Raw genomic sequence first — 17,209 nt, forward strand, 5'->3', positions numbered from 1 at the left:
CAGTCAGTCGCCTGAGGCGGGAAATGAACCCGGGTCTCCGGCGCTGTGAAGCAGCAGTGCTAACCACTGTGCCACCGTGCCGCCCACAACAAGTCCATACCACCCCGCCGAAGCGCAACCCACCCATACCCCTACATCTACTCCTTACCAAACACTACGGGCAATTTAGCATGGTCAATTCACCTGACCTGCACATCTTTGGAGTGTGGGAGGAAACCGGAGCACCCAGAGGAAACCCACGCAGACACGGGGAGAATGTGCAAACTCCACACAGAGAGTCGCCTGAGGCGGGAATTGAACCCGGGTCTCTTGCGCTGTGAGGCAGCAGTGCTAACCACTGTGCCACCGTGAGGGAATTGAGACAAGGAAGGGTTAGGGAGAGCAATACAGAGAGCCGGGCTAGCACTACTGAAGTACTGGTACCAATAGTGGGACCAGGAAACAAAGGAATTGAATTAAAAGTTGAAGCAAGTTGTTATAGACGTAAGCTAGGACAAAGCCACAGATGGGTTGATAGATGACCATAAATGTGATCATTACGCAATAGAGTAGTAATTGCCGGTGTGACTCAGTGGGAAACTCAGCAATGAGTAAATTAAAAATATGATCAAAACAATGACAGTTATGTTGTGAATAAGTTGAAATTGGAGAAATTGTGTCTGTAACAAAGATTTGGGTAAATAATCTTGATGTGATGAAGCAGTGCTGAGATGTTTCATGGATTTGAGAGTAAGCTTGTCTTGATGGTGGACACCATGTTTAACATTGAATTCTGACCCTTGTAGATGTCATGGCACTGCGCAGTCTGATCCAGCCTCAGCAAATGACCATGGTTGGAGAAGGAATCAATAGCAAGGATATATATAACATACATATGTATAATACATACATATTTATGGTAGTGGACAAAATTAAGGTTTTGGACTTCTTATGAAAGAAAACTCAATTATTGAATGATTGCAGGACAGGACAAGGATAATTGGTCTCATCAGCAACTGCAAATTAGCTAGTCCCATCACCTTTTTATAACACTGCAGTATTTTTTACATTCAGAACCTTATCCAATTCCCTTTTGATACCTTCAGTTCACGCTGCCTCCACCATACCCTCAAGCAATATATACTAGATCCTAACTATTCATTATGTTTCCTCAAATCACATCCTGCCTTTTGCCATTCACCCTAAATCAGTGTCCTATGATTCTCTCAAAATTGTCTCTTTAGATTTCTCATGATTTCAGCGCCACTATCAAATCTCCTCTCAACCTTCCTTTCTCTGAAGAAGACAAGGCTCAACCTCTCCAGTCTCTTGGTGTTCAAAGGCATTCCCACTGCTGAATCCCCCACTATCAACAATGTTTGCCGAGTGACTGAACCAAATCAGCCATATAAATACTGTGGCTGCAAGAGCAAGTCAGAGATTGGAAATTCTGCAGTGAGTTTGTCTTCTCCTTACTCTCCAAATCCTGTCCACCATCTACAAAGCAGACATATGTAAGAATACTCTCCACTTGCTTGGATGGGTGCAACCCAACAACACACAAGAAGCTCAGCACCTTCCAATACACAGCAGCCTGCCTGATTGGCAACAATTAATTGCTGCTGTGCTCAAGATATAGCACTAAAATTGAGAAGTACACTGTAAGTGGATTGGATGTGTGCCATAAGGATTCTTAAAGGCTGGTTGTAATGTCAGACCTCAATGCGGGATGTGTGTGGCCAGTGCCCAAGGTGGGCAAAATACAGATAGTTTAGAGCAAGCATTAAGCTAAGTCCCCATTCCATGTTGAGAATTCTTGGTATCTAGTTTGCACAGCAGGCAGTAGAATAGGGCGCCGTGTATTAATAAGATGAGGTGTACAATTAATAAGGTCATTTTACAAGCAGTAATCCCTCTTACAAGGTAACTTGCCACTGCCCAGAGAGAATATCGCTTAGTTGAAAGAGGCAGCGAGTTGTTCCTGATGTTGAGATTGACCTCACTGTACTTCTTAAGCAGTTCTTCATTAGTTATCTCCAGAGCCCCAATCATTCAAGGCCCTATAAGGTCTGAACCTATGTTGCAAGCTGGCTACAGATGAGTAACTTACTGGTTCGAACTGTAATACAGTCTACAATACATGTAAATCTAATATCCTAACATCCAGAAATAACATATCGTAATTGTGTGTAATAGACTGTGTTTGAACACTCCATAGTGCACATCAAAAAGCAAATGTGACCCAGACAGATGCCATCTGATTTCTCAGCAATTCCTCCCTGATGTCAGTCACACCTGTGAGTTTTCAAATTTCATTACATTTCACAAGGGATCGCAATTTTTCACTTTTACTGGTCTGGCCTTGAAGCTTCCTTTTGAGCTGTTTGTCCATGGACCACCTCAATGACTGCTCTTGTTCTGGTCAATCATCCTTTTTTCTGTCATAGACTGAAGAAAAGGCCCTTTGACCCATCGAGTTAGCAATGACTAACTACCACTAAAGGCACGCAAATCCCAATTTCCTGCACTTGTCCATATCTTTGATTGTTATAATATTTCAAATCCTTAAGACTGGAAAGGCTGGGACTTTTTTCACAGGAGCACAGGAGTTTGAGGGGTGACCTTATAGAAGTTTATAAAATCATGAGGGGCATAGATAAGGTGAATGACAAGGTATTTTCTTTAGGGTGGGGCGTTCAAAACTAGGGAGAATGTCTTTAAGATGAAAGGAGAAATATTTTAAAAAGTACACGGGGGCAACATTTTTATACAGAGTGGTTTGTGTGTAGAATGAACTGTCAGAGAAAGTGGTGGATGCAGGTACATCTATAACGTTTAAAAGACATTTAGATAAGTTCATGAATAGACAATGTTTTGAGGGATATGGGCCAAGTGCAGACAGGTGGGACCAGTTTAATTTGGGAACATGGACTGGTTGGACTGAAGAGTCTGTTTTCATGCTGTATCGTCATCTAAATGCTTTTTTAAACGTTGGAAGGTTTTCCTGTAACATTGAGAATCAAACAGTCACAAGACTCCTTGGGATTTGAGAGTATGTTCAGCTGGGTTAGTGGGCAAAGGTTTCCTCTCTGATTTGAATTTTACTGAAAATTACTTAGTTTCAGTCCCTAAGAATTTCTGTCCTGATGATGACAGATTATTTATTCAGCGCAGAGTAGCAGAGTATTTCCTCCATTAGTATTAGATTACTGACAAAATACCACTTTCAATGGTAAGTGCGCATTGTTGTGACCCTCACAAGGTTAATCCAGCCATTCAAGGGTATAATGACTACAAAACTTTGTTAAAAATGTTTCATTTCTATGTGAATTTGGAGATGTTCTTTCAGAATATTCACTGTATGTAAATATTGCAAGGAATATTTGCAGAGTCCGTCAATATTTGATGGATTTGCAGAAGCCTGGTTTTATTGTGATTAATGATCTTGCAAGTGATGAATTGTGCACTATTAATCACTTATCTTCCTGTGTAACAATTATCATTACACTTCAAAAAATAATTCATGAGAAACATGTATGACATATGATTCAGTGCTACATAAATCCACGTTTATTTTTCTAGTGCTTATATGGCTGCTTAAGTAGAGAGAATTAACTGTAGGTGGCAGTAGAGACCATTCTTTATTTTGAATTTGATTAACATGCATGAATTCTTGCGGTAAGACAATGAAAACCTGGTGAGGTCAACTCAATTTTGCAACAGAAAATTGCTGTTCAGTCTCAATCACTATTAAATTATATTTGAATTTGATTTCTGAGATGATCAGAAAATAGACATCTTCATTAACATTCATAGTTGTAAAATCACAGGCCAATTATTGCAAAAACATTTTTAAACTTCATTTGTGGACTTCCTAAACACAGGAATAACGTGGCTAAGTGTGCACAAAAAATGGCCACTTCTCTGAGAGTACCATTGGGTCTTTGTGGATTGCATAATGGAGAAATAAATTGACCTTTTTTGGCACAAAAGGACAATCTACAGCTAAGCAATGGAGACAAAGAGCTTGGCAGTATGCCCTGGAGCATGTGAGTTTGGGTTAGGCTATAGTGATAGGATGTCCAGATGTCTTTTCTTGGCTCAAGAAACATCAATAAGCTAAAACAGGAAAATGAATTGCGCTAGTATAGACATTGATATTGGAAGCTAAATCTGAGTAATAGTAGAAAGTTGCAATGCTGTCATTAGAAATTAATTAATTTCCTGGTGATAAATAAATTATTCTAATCCCTTATGTGTAATAGGAGGGCAAGGAATGCTGAACGTCCTGGGTCCTCCACCATTAACTTCAGTGAAACAAGATAACTGGCAGATTTACACAAATAATCTTTGGTATTTGATTAGATAGTATTATTAGGTAGGCATTTGTTGTAAATTGATCCTATGTCCCAAGAGCTGGTTAGCTCAGGTGGCTAGCCTGTGGTTGAGAATATTGTCAACAGGGTGAGTTCAATTCCTATTTCAGTTAAAAATCACACAACACCAGGCTATAGTCCAACAGGTTTAATTGGAAGCACTAGTTTTCGGAGCGCTGCTCCTTCATCACAACCACCTGATGAAGGAGCAGTGCTCCGAAAGCTAGTGCTTCCAGTTAAACCTATTGGACTTCCTAAACCTGGTGTTGTGTGATTTTTAACTTTGTACTCCCCAGTCCAACACCAGCATCTCCAAATCATTACTCCAGTTGGTGTACATTTGGGATATGTCCCTGTCCCTGCCTCTGTGAGTGGAAGGCAATTGCAAACAATCAGGAAAACAGCTGACGATGAAACATCAGCATGTAATGTGTAAAGGAGCTCATAGAGTTGAATCCTATATGTCAGGTATTCAACTTAAGCTGTCCTTGAGGTCAATTAACTTATCTACCCAAGGCCTGCCAGAAGGACAACCATGAACTCTGTAACATGTAATGCCTCCATATATTTGTTGACACAAAATTTCTGTTGTATATTATTGAGAATGGTTCTGCTGTGGTATTTTAGGTAGTTGACATTTTCAAAAGTTAAGCTACAAAGTGTTTCAATACTTTCAAAGAATCCTGGAGACTGTCAACATTTGGAGGGTCTGCAGAAGCATGTTCTTACTTGCAGGAATCCTTCCTACGGTTAAAAGTGTGAGAAACGTTGACAAGTCGGCTAAATGGGCAGACACCTGGCCGATGAATTTCAGTGCAGAGAAATGTGAGGTAATACATTTTGGTGGAAGAAACACAGAGAGACTACAGGATCAACGGTACAGCTTTGAAGGGAGTACAGAAGCAGGAAGACCTTAGGGTTCATGTGCATGATTCTCTGAATTTGGCCAGGCAAGTTGAGGCAGTTGTAAGAGGGCTTATAAGATCCTTGGGTTTATAAATAAGGGCAGAGAGCGTAAAAGCAAGGAGGTGATGCTATACCTCTACAAATCATTGATCAGACCACATTTGGACTACTGTGTTCAGTTCTGGACACCTTATTTAAGACAGGATATTAAACCCTGGAAAGAATGCAAAGGAGATTTTCTAGGTTGATACCAGGAATGAGGGATACAAAACAAGATTAGAGAAATTGGACTGATTCTCCTTGGAGCAGAGAAGATTAAGAAGTGCCATTATTGAGGTGTTTATTAACAATTTTGACAGGGTAAAGAAGGATATTTGGTTTCCACAAATGTGTATGTCAGTAGCTAAGGACCACAATTTCAAGATTGTCAGCAAGGTAGCTAGGAATGAGATGAGGAGGAACCTCTTTAGTCAGAGATTTTAGATTTGGAATGTGCTGCCTGGGAGAGTGGTGGAGGTGGATTCCATACAAGATTTCAAGAGAGAGCTGGATATGTATTTGGAAGTGATGAATATAGAGGGATACAAAGATTGGGCTGGAGCATGGGACAAGCTGGATAACTCCTAAAAGAAACTGAAGAACTGTGGACACTGGAGATCTGAAACAAAACAAAAACTGCTGAAAAAACTCAGCATGTCTGGCAGCATCTGTGGAGAGAAAGAGGAGTTAACATTTCAGCCCAGTGACTCTTCTTCAGAACTTCAGTTCTCTCCAAAGATGCTGGATTTTTCCTGCTGGATTTTTCCAGCAATTTCTGTTAGTGTAGCTATGTAGCTCTTTTGGGAGCTGGTACTGATACGATGGGTTGAATGACCACCTTCTGTACTGAAAAATTCTATGATTCTATATATCTCATATTAATTTATTTACACACATTTTACAGATAATTACATTCTGGTTTCCCTGCTATAGGAAGGATGCTATAAAATGTGAAAAGTTTCAGAAAAGATTTACAAGGATGTTGCCAGGGTTGGATGATCTCAGCTATAGGGAGAGGTTGAATAGGCTGGGGCTGTTTTCCCTGGAACGTCGGAGGCTGAGGGGTGACCTTATAGAGGTTTATAAAATCATGAGGGATATGGATAGGGTGAATAGACAAGGTCTTTTCCCTAACATGGGAGAGTACAGAACTAGAGAGCGTATGTTTAAGGTGAAAGGGGAAAGATTTAAAAAGGACCTAAGGGGCAACTTTTTCACACAGAGGGTGATGTGTGTTTGGAATGAACTGCCAGAGGTGATGGTGGAGGCTGGTACAATTACAACATTTAAAAGGCATCTGGATGGGTACATGAATAGGAAGAGTTTAGAGGGAAACAGGCCAAATGCTGGCAAATGGGACTACATTAATTTAGAATATCTGGTCAGCATGGACGAGTTGGACTGAACGTTTTGTTACCATGCTGCACAACCTTGACTGTCTGACTCTATGAGGAAATAAATCCTAAGCCAGGAAGTAGAGATTAAAATGGCCAGTCAAAGAGATGAATTTTAGGAAATTTAACTTAACTAATTTTTTTCTTTTGACTGTCATCCCTTCCTGTTGTTCAAACATCACAGAAATATTTCATCTGAAGGAAAAGCAGAACCTTGAAAATGTATTTTTTGCTCAACATATATGGAAGTGATGATAAAGTGGAAGATTGACCCAAGCCTGTACCTCTGCCTGATTTCACATCTCCTTCACCAAAACTTCAAAATACCATCCACCACACTTTACTCTCCCAGGTCATGTTAAAATAGTCACCTTGTTGGAATTAAATAGTAGTAATGACAAATTGACACCAGATTATACCTCATGTCCCCCAAGAACTTTATCTACATGCTACCTTTTCGTGACTTCATCTGAAAACACAATTGCTTTTCCTGTGTCCATCAATGGCACCCAGCTTTCCATCATTCCCACCATTGCCAAATTATCAGGCTCCTCATCGGACGTGCAGTACTGGATGAGCCAAACTTTTCTCCAATTAAGTAATGTGAAGATTGAAGTCATTTTTATTCAGTGCATATTCAAAAGTCCATTTCCTAGCTACCAATTCTATCCCATTCTCTCACAGATATTCACAATTATGTCAGTCTGTTAGTTACGTTGATGTCCTATTTGACCTCAAGAAGAGATTGTGTTGAGTTTGAGTTTGAATTTGCATCACATGTAGGCAGGATGGTAAAATGAAGGTGTTCAGAAAGCTTGCCTTCATTGCTCAGACCTTTGAGTATGGGTGTTGGGACATCATGTTGAGGTTGTGCAGAACATTGGTGAGGTGTCTTCTGGAGTACTGTGTTCAGTTCTGATCGCCCTGTTGTAGGAAGGATATTATTAAGCTGAAGGGGGTTCAGAAGAGATTTACCCGGATCTGGATGTATACTTGGTCACTGAGCTGGAAGGTTCGTTTTTCAGACATTCCGAACTCGAATGACACTAGCCCTGCATGTCCTCAGTGCTGCCTATTCACTCACTCAGGACACGTTCCTACCTACACCAATACTAATAGCTGTGCCACCCATTCTCATCCTCCACAGTACCTTGTCTTTCGCTCATTCCATGAGAAAAACAGTCCACGATAGGGCATACAGTGCGGTAGCTGCCCCTCATTTAGTTCCTCACCCCTTTTGGGGATAGAATCCTGATTCTGAGTGCCATAAGACCATAAGACATAGGAGCGGAAGTAAGGCCATTTGGCCCATCGAGTCCACTCCGCCATTCAATTATGGCTGATGGGCATTCCAACTCCACTTACCCGCATTCTTCCCATAGCCCTTAATTCCTTATGACATCAAGAATTTATCAATCTCTGCCTTGAAGACATTTAGTGTCCCGGCCTCCACTGCACTCTGTGGCAATGAATTCCACAGTCCCACCACTCTCTGGCTGAAGAAATGTCTCCGCATTTCTGTTCTGAATTTACCCCCTCTAATTCTAAGGCTGTGTCCACGGGTCCTAGTCTCCTCACCTAATGGAAACAATTTCCTAGTGTCCACCCTCTCTAAGCCATGTATTATCTTGTAAGTTTCTATTAGATCTCCCCTTAATCTTCTAAACTCCAGTGAATACAATCCCAGGATCCTCAGCCGTTCCTCATATTTTGGACCTATCATTCCAGGAATCATCCGTGTGAATCTCCAGTGCCAGTATGTCCTTCCTGAGGTGTGGGGACCAAAACTGGACACGGTACTCCAAATGGCCTGAGCAGAGTCTGGTATTGGAGCCTGCCCTTGACCCAGGGAACATCCTGACTGAAAGCTATCCCCTGTGATTTGACTGAGGACAGCTGAGAACTGTGACAAGCTTCCTGGCTTTGGTCTGTGCTAAACTACATGATGAGACAGCAGCTATATAAGCCTGGTATCCCCCACTAAGGGGGTCAAGTACAAAAAAAACAAGGCAACTCAATTTAAGGAAGGGATGCTGTGAGTAATAGTGAGTGAGCACGATTAGAATTCGCATTAGGTTTATTGTCACAATTACTCAAGTTGCAAAAGAACATGAGTACAGAGAAAAGTGCACAAAGTTGCCAACGCATGGTGCGATCTTACCTTGTTCTAGGCAATGTTCTGGGGACCTGGTTTCAAAGGTATCCAGATGCAAGTCTTAGGTACACAAAAATAGAGAAAATAAAGAAAAGAAGTCACGCTACATTACAGATACACATAGAATAAGTTAGGAAAAGAGGATATAAAGCTAAAAAGATAGACACTACAGTCTTTCTCTAACAGTTTTCATGTGATTGGGCTCCACTTGTTCACATCTTCACTCTGGGCCCTGACTACCCCCTCTCCACTCCAGAACACTGACCACCCCTCCCTACTCCAGAACACTGACCATCCCTCCCTATTCCAGAACTCTGACAACCCCCTCCACTCCAGAACACTGACCACCCCTCCCTACTCCAGAACACTGACTACCCCTCTCTGCACCAGAACACTGACCATCCCTCCCTACTCCAGAACACTGACCATCCCTCCCTACTCCAGAACACTGACCATCCCTCCCTACTCCAGAACACTGGCCACCCTCTCTCTGCACCAGAACACTGGCCACCCATCTCTGAACCAGAACACTGGCCACCCTCTCTCTGCTCCAGAACACTGATCACCCCCTCTCTACTCTAGAACACTGACCGCCCCGTCTCTGTTCCGAGCCGCTGGCTACCCCCTCTCTGCTCTGGACCACTGTCCACTCCTCTCCACTCTGGGCCTGCTGGTCACCCCCAACTCCGTGCGCAGCCCCACTCCAGGGACAGCAAGCAAAGAGCCCGAGTTACAGACTGGTCCAGTCCATAATTTGTCCCTAGCGCACAGTATTCTTGCTGCAGCATTATAATGGTCGTGGTTGATGTGCCATGAGGATTGTTGCAACAGGCAGATGTCAGATGCCAGTGGCTTTGATGTGGGAAGTGTGTGTGGCCAGTATCCATGGGATATGCCCTGAGTTGTTGGGGCCAGTTTCCAACATCATGGTCATTTGGAACAAGTGATGAGCTAAATCTGCCAGAGACTTGCTCCAGTTTCCCTGTTGATATTTCCCAATGTGAAGCTTGTTTTGTGAGTTTGGTAAGATGGAAGGCTGTATATTAATGAGACAAGTTGGGCTATTAACAAGGCATATAACAACCATGATAACTGTCAACTGGCAACATGCTGCTACCTAGTGAGAATCTCGCCACGTTGCTTATGGAAAGGATAAAAGATAGCTCCCGAAATGGGCTTTATTGCATTTGTCACCTGATTCTGTCTCACAGCTCAACACAGTCCGTGTCACTCAGGCCCCTATAAGACTCCATCAATACAGTTTTACAACATAGAAAGAGGTCTTCAGCCATCATGTTCACACTGGTCATCAATATATCTTCTCTACTCTCATCCCATTTCTCAACACATAGCCTATAGCCTTGTGTGTTATGCTGCTTCAAGTGATCATCTAAATACTTCTTAAATGCTGTGATGGTTCCTGCTTTTACCACCCTTTCCAAATGGCCACCACCCTCTGCGTGAAAATAATTTTCATAAAATCCTCTGTAAATCTCAAGTACTTTGCCTTAAATCTATGCTGATTATTGATTTATCTTCTAATATGAAATGTTTCTTCCTATCCATTCCACCTATCATAGAATCCCTACAGTGTGGAAATAGGCCATTTGGCCCAAAACGTCCACACCAACCCTCCAAAGAGTAACCCACTCAGACTCATTCCCCTACCCTATTACTCTACATTTACCTGTGACTAATGCGCTTAACCTACACATCCCTGAACAATTTGGGCAATTTAGTATAGCCAATTCACCTAATCTGCACATCTTTGGACTGTGGGAGGAAACTGGAGCACCTGGAGGGAAACCACGCAGACAGAGGGAGAATGTGCAAACTCCACACAGACAATTGCCCGAGGTTGGAATTGAACCTGGGTCCCTAGTGCTGTGAGGCAGATGCCCGTCATAATTCTCAAGGTCAATCTTCCCCCACCCCACTCCCCACCGGCCTTCTCTGTTCAAAGGACCACAACTCCACACTATCTAGTTTTTCTTCAAAGCTGAATTGCTCGAGTCCAGGCAACATCTGGGTGGATTTCCTCCACACCCTCCATGACAACCAGAATTGCACAGTACTCCTAAACTGTGTTTGAACTAACAACATATACACCTCCATTGTAACCTCCCAGCACTTGTATTTTATGTCTTGACTAGTAAACATAAGTAACCCATATGCCTTTTTAATCACCTTATCCATGTCTCCTGCTGCTTTCAAAGATGGATGGATATACACACTGATCCATTGCACTTCATAGAGGCCTACCATCCATCATAAACTTCCTTGTATCATTAGACCTCTTAAAGGGCGTCGCGTCACATTCTTCAGAATAAAATTCTATTTCCCATGATTCTGTCCATCTGACCAGTTTATCTATATTGTCCTGTGGTCCAAGGCTTTCTTCTAACACACCATGAATTTTTGTGTTATCTGTGAACTGACTTACTAAATCTCCTACATCTGTGTCTAACTTATTAAGGCATATTACAAACAGCAAGAGACCCAACATTGAAAGCTATGGCATGCTTCTGAACATAAGTTTCCTGTCACCAAAACAGTCTTCAGTAGTCACTCACTGCTTCCTTCCACTAAGCTAATTTTGATTAATTTGCCAAATTGTCCAGGAGCCTATGGGTTCTTACCATCTCGGCCTATCTCCCATGTAAGACTGAAGCCTACGCAGAATAGAACTACTGCACTGTCCTCATCTAATCACCTCCTTGAAAACCTCAATTAAACCTGTCAGACATGATCTCCCCTTGTCAAACCCATGCTGACTTTTATTTATTAATTCTTGCCTTTCTATGGAGGTTAATTCTGTCCACCAGAATTGTTTCTAATAATTTCTATACCACTGATGTTGGATTCACTAGTCTATTGTTCCCTGATTTATTCCTACCACTCTTATTGAATAACAATACCACATTCAGCTACCTTCAGTCATCTGGCATCTGTCCTGTGGCCAGAAAAGATTTAAAAGATAATGTCAGGGTCCCTTCAGTCTCCTCCCTTGTCTCCCACAGGAGCAAGAGAGGTTACTCATCTGGGCGTCAGGATTTAGACCTCTATAGCCCAAATACCTCCTCCCACTCAATTGCAGTTTGTTCAATAATATTATGGACCTCATCCCTGATTTCTTTACCTACATAATTTTTCTCTACAAAGAATATAAATGTAAAGTACTGATGTGAGATCTCAACTACATTGTCTAGCTCCATCCACAGTTTGGCATTTATGTCCTTAATGGGTACCACTTTTTGCCTGGTTATCCACTTGCCTCTAATAAATTTTTAAAATGCTTTTGTATTTTCCTTAATTTCACCCACTGTGATTTTTTTTAAAATAACCACGCTTTGCTTTCCTAATTTCTTTATTTTTTAAATAAACCCCTGTACTTTCTGTAAACCTTTAGGGCTTTTGGTTTTCTGAACTCTGGGTAAACTTCTCTTCTCTTTCTTATCCAATCTGTACATTGTTCGATATCCAAGTTTCTACTTCTACAAAAATACAAACATGAGAAACAGGAGCAGGAGTAGGCCATCTGGCCTATTGAACCTGCTCCTTCATTCACTAAGATCATTGCTGATCTTTTCATGGACTCAGCTCCATGTAGCCACCCGCTCACCATAACCCTTAATTCCTTTACTATTGAAAAATGCCTTAACAACATTCAATGAGGTAGCCTCAACTGCTCCATTATAAACCATGTCATTAACATAATAGTTGTTTTGTTTAAATCTTTTATATGCAATAAAGTAACTTTATTTAAATATGAGAAATATTGTATTGTAGGTTTAGATTACTTACAGTGTGGAAACAGGCCCTTTGGTCCAACAAGTCCACAGCGACCCTCTGAAGAGCAACCCACTCAGACCCATTCCCCCAACACAATGGGCAATTTAGCATGGCCAATTCACCTAACCTGCACATTTTTGGACTGTGGGAGGAAACCCACGCAGACACGGGGAGAATGTGCAAACTCCACACAGGCAGTTGCCTGAGGCAGGAATTGAACCCAGGTCTCTGGCACTGTGGGGCAGCAGTGCTAACCACTGTGCCACCATGCTGCCCTTTAAGTGATGTGTTTGGATTTTGTTTAACATTGATAGTCCCTTTCAGGATTCTAACCTGTTCTGAGGAAGGGTCATGCTACCTAAAATGTTAACTTTGATTTCTCTCCACAGATGCTGCCAGATCTTCTGAGCTTTTCCAGCAATTTCTGTTTTTGTTTCTAACATTGCGCAATGGATTCTTTGTGGTATCACACTGTGTAAAAAGTTTGCTTGGTGAATGCTTCCTGGTGAACAGAAGGATGAGTTTAAAAAAAATAGAGAAATTAGCGGGTCCAGATGATCATTTGCTCTGTAGCAGGGAGTTGGAAAACAGGAGTATCCATCTGCTGCTTGTGTCAGTAGCAGAACCATCACATGGCACGTAACAAGTGACTCCAAAACCAATGAGTCTCTAGAGACTTCAGCAAGAGTCTCTTGACATTGATGTAGGCACACTGGAGGATGTCACAGATGCTGATTTCCCTACGGCTTGTCAATTGTCTGAACAATGAGCCATTTCTCTTCATGTTTCACCCAGGGGAGCACTTGAGTATAAGTCAACTAATGAGAACAAAGAAAAGAACTTGAGATTCAATAAAGGTAGTTGCACAAGAGAAGGCAATGAAAATGTGCAACATCATTGACTTAAAGATAATAAGGTCATTTTGAATGTTTTGTAGGCTTTACAACTTCTAATAAGCAGAGAAGAAAAATCAAAGCATTAGAAATTGGCTTGTGTTACAATCCTTTAACTGCGAGCAATCCATGCCCAATTTACACAGGCATTGGTCCCACTATCATATTCACAAGGTACATTTTGTAGCCATTGTGAAATACTTGTTAAGCACCATTAACGTGTAATCTCTTTCACCTGAAAAAAGACCCTATTAACAAATTCAGCAGCAACCACTCAGTATCATTTAATGGGCCCTGCATCCACCAACTGAACGTGATTATTCCTTCTTTATTTTTGAGAAACAGTTTTCTCTGAGGCCAGAAAAAGCATCTGCAAATCCATTATGGATGGCAGCACTCCAAAACTGCTCATCAGATTCGACAAGTTAAAAACGAATCTGTAGGCCAATGCTGTAAGGAATTCAGGAAATAAAAAGATAATGGAGACCATGAAAAAAATGTTTTCTTTTCGATTTTCCTTGAGCACTTTCATTCCTTAGTTATGAAAATAATGGACATTGACGGAAATGCCTGACTGGTAATTAAGAACGATCTAATTGATTATAGAAATTATACTCATTTTCTGATTGCCATGATTAATGGTGGGGCAATTGCAATCAAATGGTCTGAAGACAACACTCAAACAATGTGTCCAATCAAATTGGGCAATCTTAAGCTCAAAGGGATCACGATTGTACCCCTTGTCCTCCTGGACTTATCAGATTCCTCTGTCAGTAAGTGCCAACAAGCTAGGTAGCTTAAAGTTGACATCTTATGGTAGATATAAAGCCTGTTAAGGCAGGACCTTTGATGGCAGATCACCCCAATTATTCAGATGATGCCTGAGGATGGATTTTCATTAAAATAAAAACAAAATACTGCAAATGCAGGGGAGCTGAAATTAAAAACAGGAATGTGCCAGTGAAACTCAGGTTTTGCAGCATCCATAAATAAAAAGAGTTAATGTTTTGAGTCCAATTTGACTCTTATTTGGAACTGAAGTGGAAAAGCAATAGATTATATGGTGTTGAAAAAGATGAGGTGGGACAAGTGGAACAGATAAGAAGTCAGGGGAGGTTAGAAAGATAAAGAGATTAGAGCTCACAGATGTCATAGAACAAAAGACAAGGAGTTGCAGAGAGACATAGGTCCAGGGTAGGTGCTCTAGTGGATGTTAATAGCAGGATACAGGTTAGCTATTTTGAAAGCAAAACCAAGGAACTGGGAATGACAGTGGGAAGGATGGACAAAATCAAAGAATCATGAAGTACAGAAGAGGCCCTTCAGCCCATCCAGTCTCCACCAACAAAAAAACAACTCTGAATCTACATTAGTCCCACTTTGCCCCACATAGTCTTGAACATTTCACATTTCTTTAATCAGAGTTGTGAGTGCGTGGAAGGTGTTGCCAGTGGTGGTGGTGGAAGCAGAGTCATTAGGGACATTTAAGCAACTGCTGGACATGCACATGGATGGCATTGAATTGAGGGGTGCGTAGGTTAAGTTATTTTATTTTACATTAGGATCAATCCTCCATACAACATTGTGGGCCAAAGGGCCTGTTCTGTGCTGTATTTTCTATGTTCTATTTCAAGTACTTTTTGAAAGTTGTGAAGTTTGCCACCTCAACACCCTCCCAGAGTACCAATCTAGATTCCTAATATCCTCTGGATGAAAAAGATCTTCTTCATAAGCCCTCCAAACCTCCTGCCTTTCACGTTAAAATTACACCTTCTAAAGGGAGCAACTGATTCCTATCCATATTGTACATGCCCAGCATAATCTTATACACTTCAATCAAGTCCCCTTTGAGCCTTCTCTGCTCTAAATAAAACAATCCAAATCTATCCAGCCTCATTTCATACCAATATTGCTCCATGCTTGGCAACATCCTGATGAATATCCTCTGAGTTCACTCCAGTGCAAGCAACCACATCCTTCCTATAGTGCAGTATGCAAACTATACACAGTATTCCAGCTGGGGCCTAACCAAAGTCATGTATAGCTCCAACATAACCTCCCTGTCCTTATAATCTATGTCATGATTGATAAAGACAAGTGTCTGCATGCCTTTGAAACTATCCTAATAACCTGTCCTGCCAACTTCATGGATCTGTGGACCACCACCCGAAGATACCTCTGCTTCTTTGAGTGTCCTAATGTCCTGCCATTCATTGAATGCTCCCTTGCCTTGTTCCTTTTTCCAAAGTCTATAAGACCATAACACATAGGAGTGGAAATAAAGCCATTCGGCCCATTGAGTCCACTCTGCCATTTAACCATGCCTTGCATTATTAACTCACACTTATCAATATTGCATTTCATCTGTCCATCTGACCAATCCATCAATATCCTCCTATGATTGAAGAATTTCTTGTTCACCTTCAACCAGCTAGCCAATCTTTGTGTTATCCACAAATATATTCGTCACCTGCCCCAGCATTTTCTTCTACATCATTTATATATATCATAATCAATAAGGACCCTGCTTTGATCACTGCAGTACTCTAGACACAGGCCTCCAGTCACTCAAACAGCCTTTTACCATCACTCTCTGCCGCCAGCCCCAAGCCAATTTTGAATCAAACTTGCCAAGTCACCCTGGATCTCATGTGCTTCTTTATCAGTCTCCCAAATGGGGCTTTGTCAAAGACATTGCTGAAACTATATCAACTGCACTACCATCATCTACACACTTGCCACCTCCTCAAAATGTTCAAGCAAATTTTTTAGGCATGACCTTTCTCTGACGAAGCATTTTGACTATCACTGATCAAACCTTGCTACTCCAAATGAAGATTAATTCTTGTCTTCAGAATTTTCTCCAATAGGTTCTCTACCACTGGTGTGACATTCACTGGTCTGCAATTCCATGGTTTATCTCCACCACCCTTCTTGAAAAGGGGCACCTCCCCTGTGGCCAGAGAGGAATTAAAATTTGGGTCAGAGCTCCTGCAATTTCCTCCCTCATCTCTCATAGCAACCTGGGATTAAACTCATTTGGATCTGGGGAATTGTTCATTTTTAAGCCTGCTAAGATCTTCAATACCTCCTCACTCCCTATGTCAAACTGCTCAAGAACCTCACAATTCCTCTTTCCAAAATCTGTACCAAATTTTCCTTTGTGAAGTATGTTAACATCCTGCCAAGCTGGATGCACACATCGCCCCCTTGCTCCCTACTCTTTTCCTGGGAGGGCACAGGACAAATAATACTGCAAGAGCCCAAATAGAGGAGGAAGACTCCATGGTCTGAAGTTGTTAAACTCAGCTGAAAATGTGTTGCTGGAAAAGCGCAGCAGGTCAGGCAGCATCCAAGGGGCAGGAGAATTGACATTTCGGGCATGAGCCCTTCTTCAGGATTTCCTGAAGAAGGGCTCATGGCCAAAACGTCGATTCTCCTGCTCCTTGGATGCTGCCTGACCTGCTGCACTTTTCCAGCAACACATTTTCAGCTCTGATCTCCAGCATCTGCAGTCCTCACTTTCTCCTCAAAGTTATTGAACTCAACCTATATTACAGAAGACTGTAATGGAAAAGGAGGTGCTGGGCTTCACTGCAATGCTGCAGTAAGCTGAGGGCATAGGCATAACGGGACCCAGAGTCAGAGAGATGTACAGCACTGTAACAGACCCTT

This window comes from Chiloscyllium punctatum, chromosome 5 (genome assembly GCF_047496795.1).
Source record: "Chiloscyllium punctatum isolate Juve2018m chromosome 5, sChiPun1.3, whole genome shotgun sequence".
Taxonomy (NCBI): domain Eukaryota; kingdom Metazoa; phylum Chordata; class Chondrichthyes; order Orectolobiformes; family Hemiscylliidae; genus Chiloscyllium; species Chiloscyllium punctatum.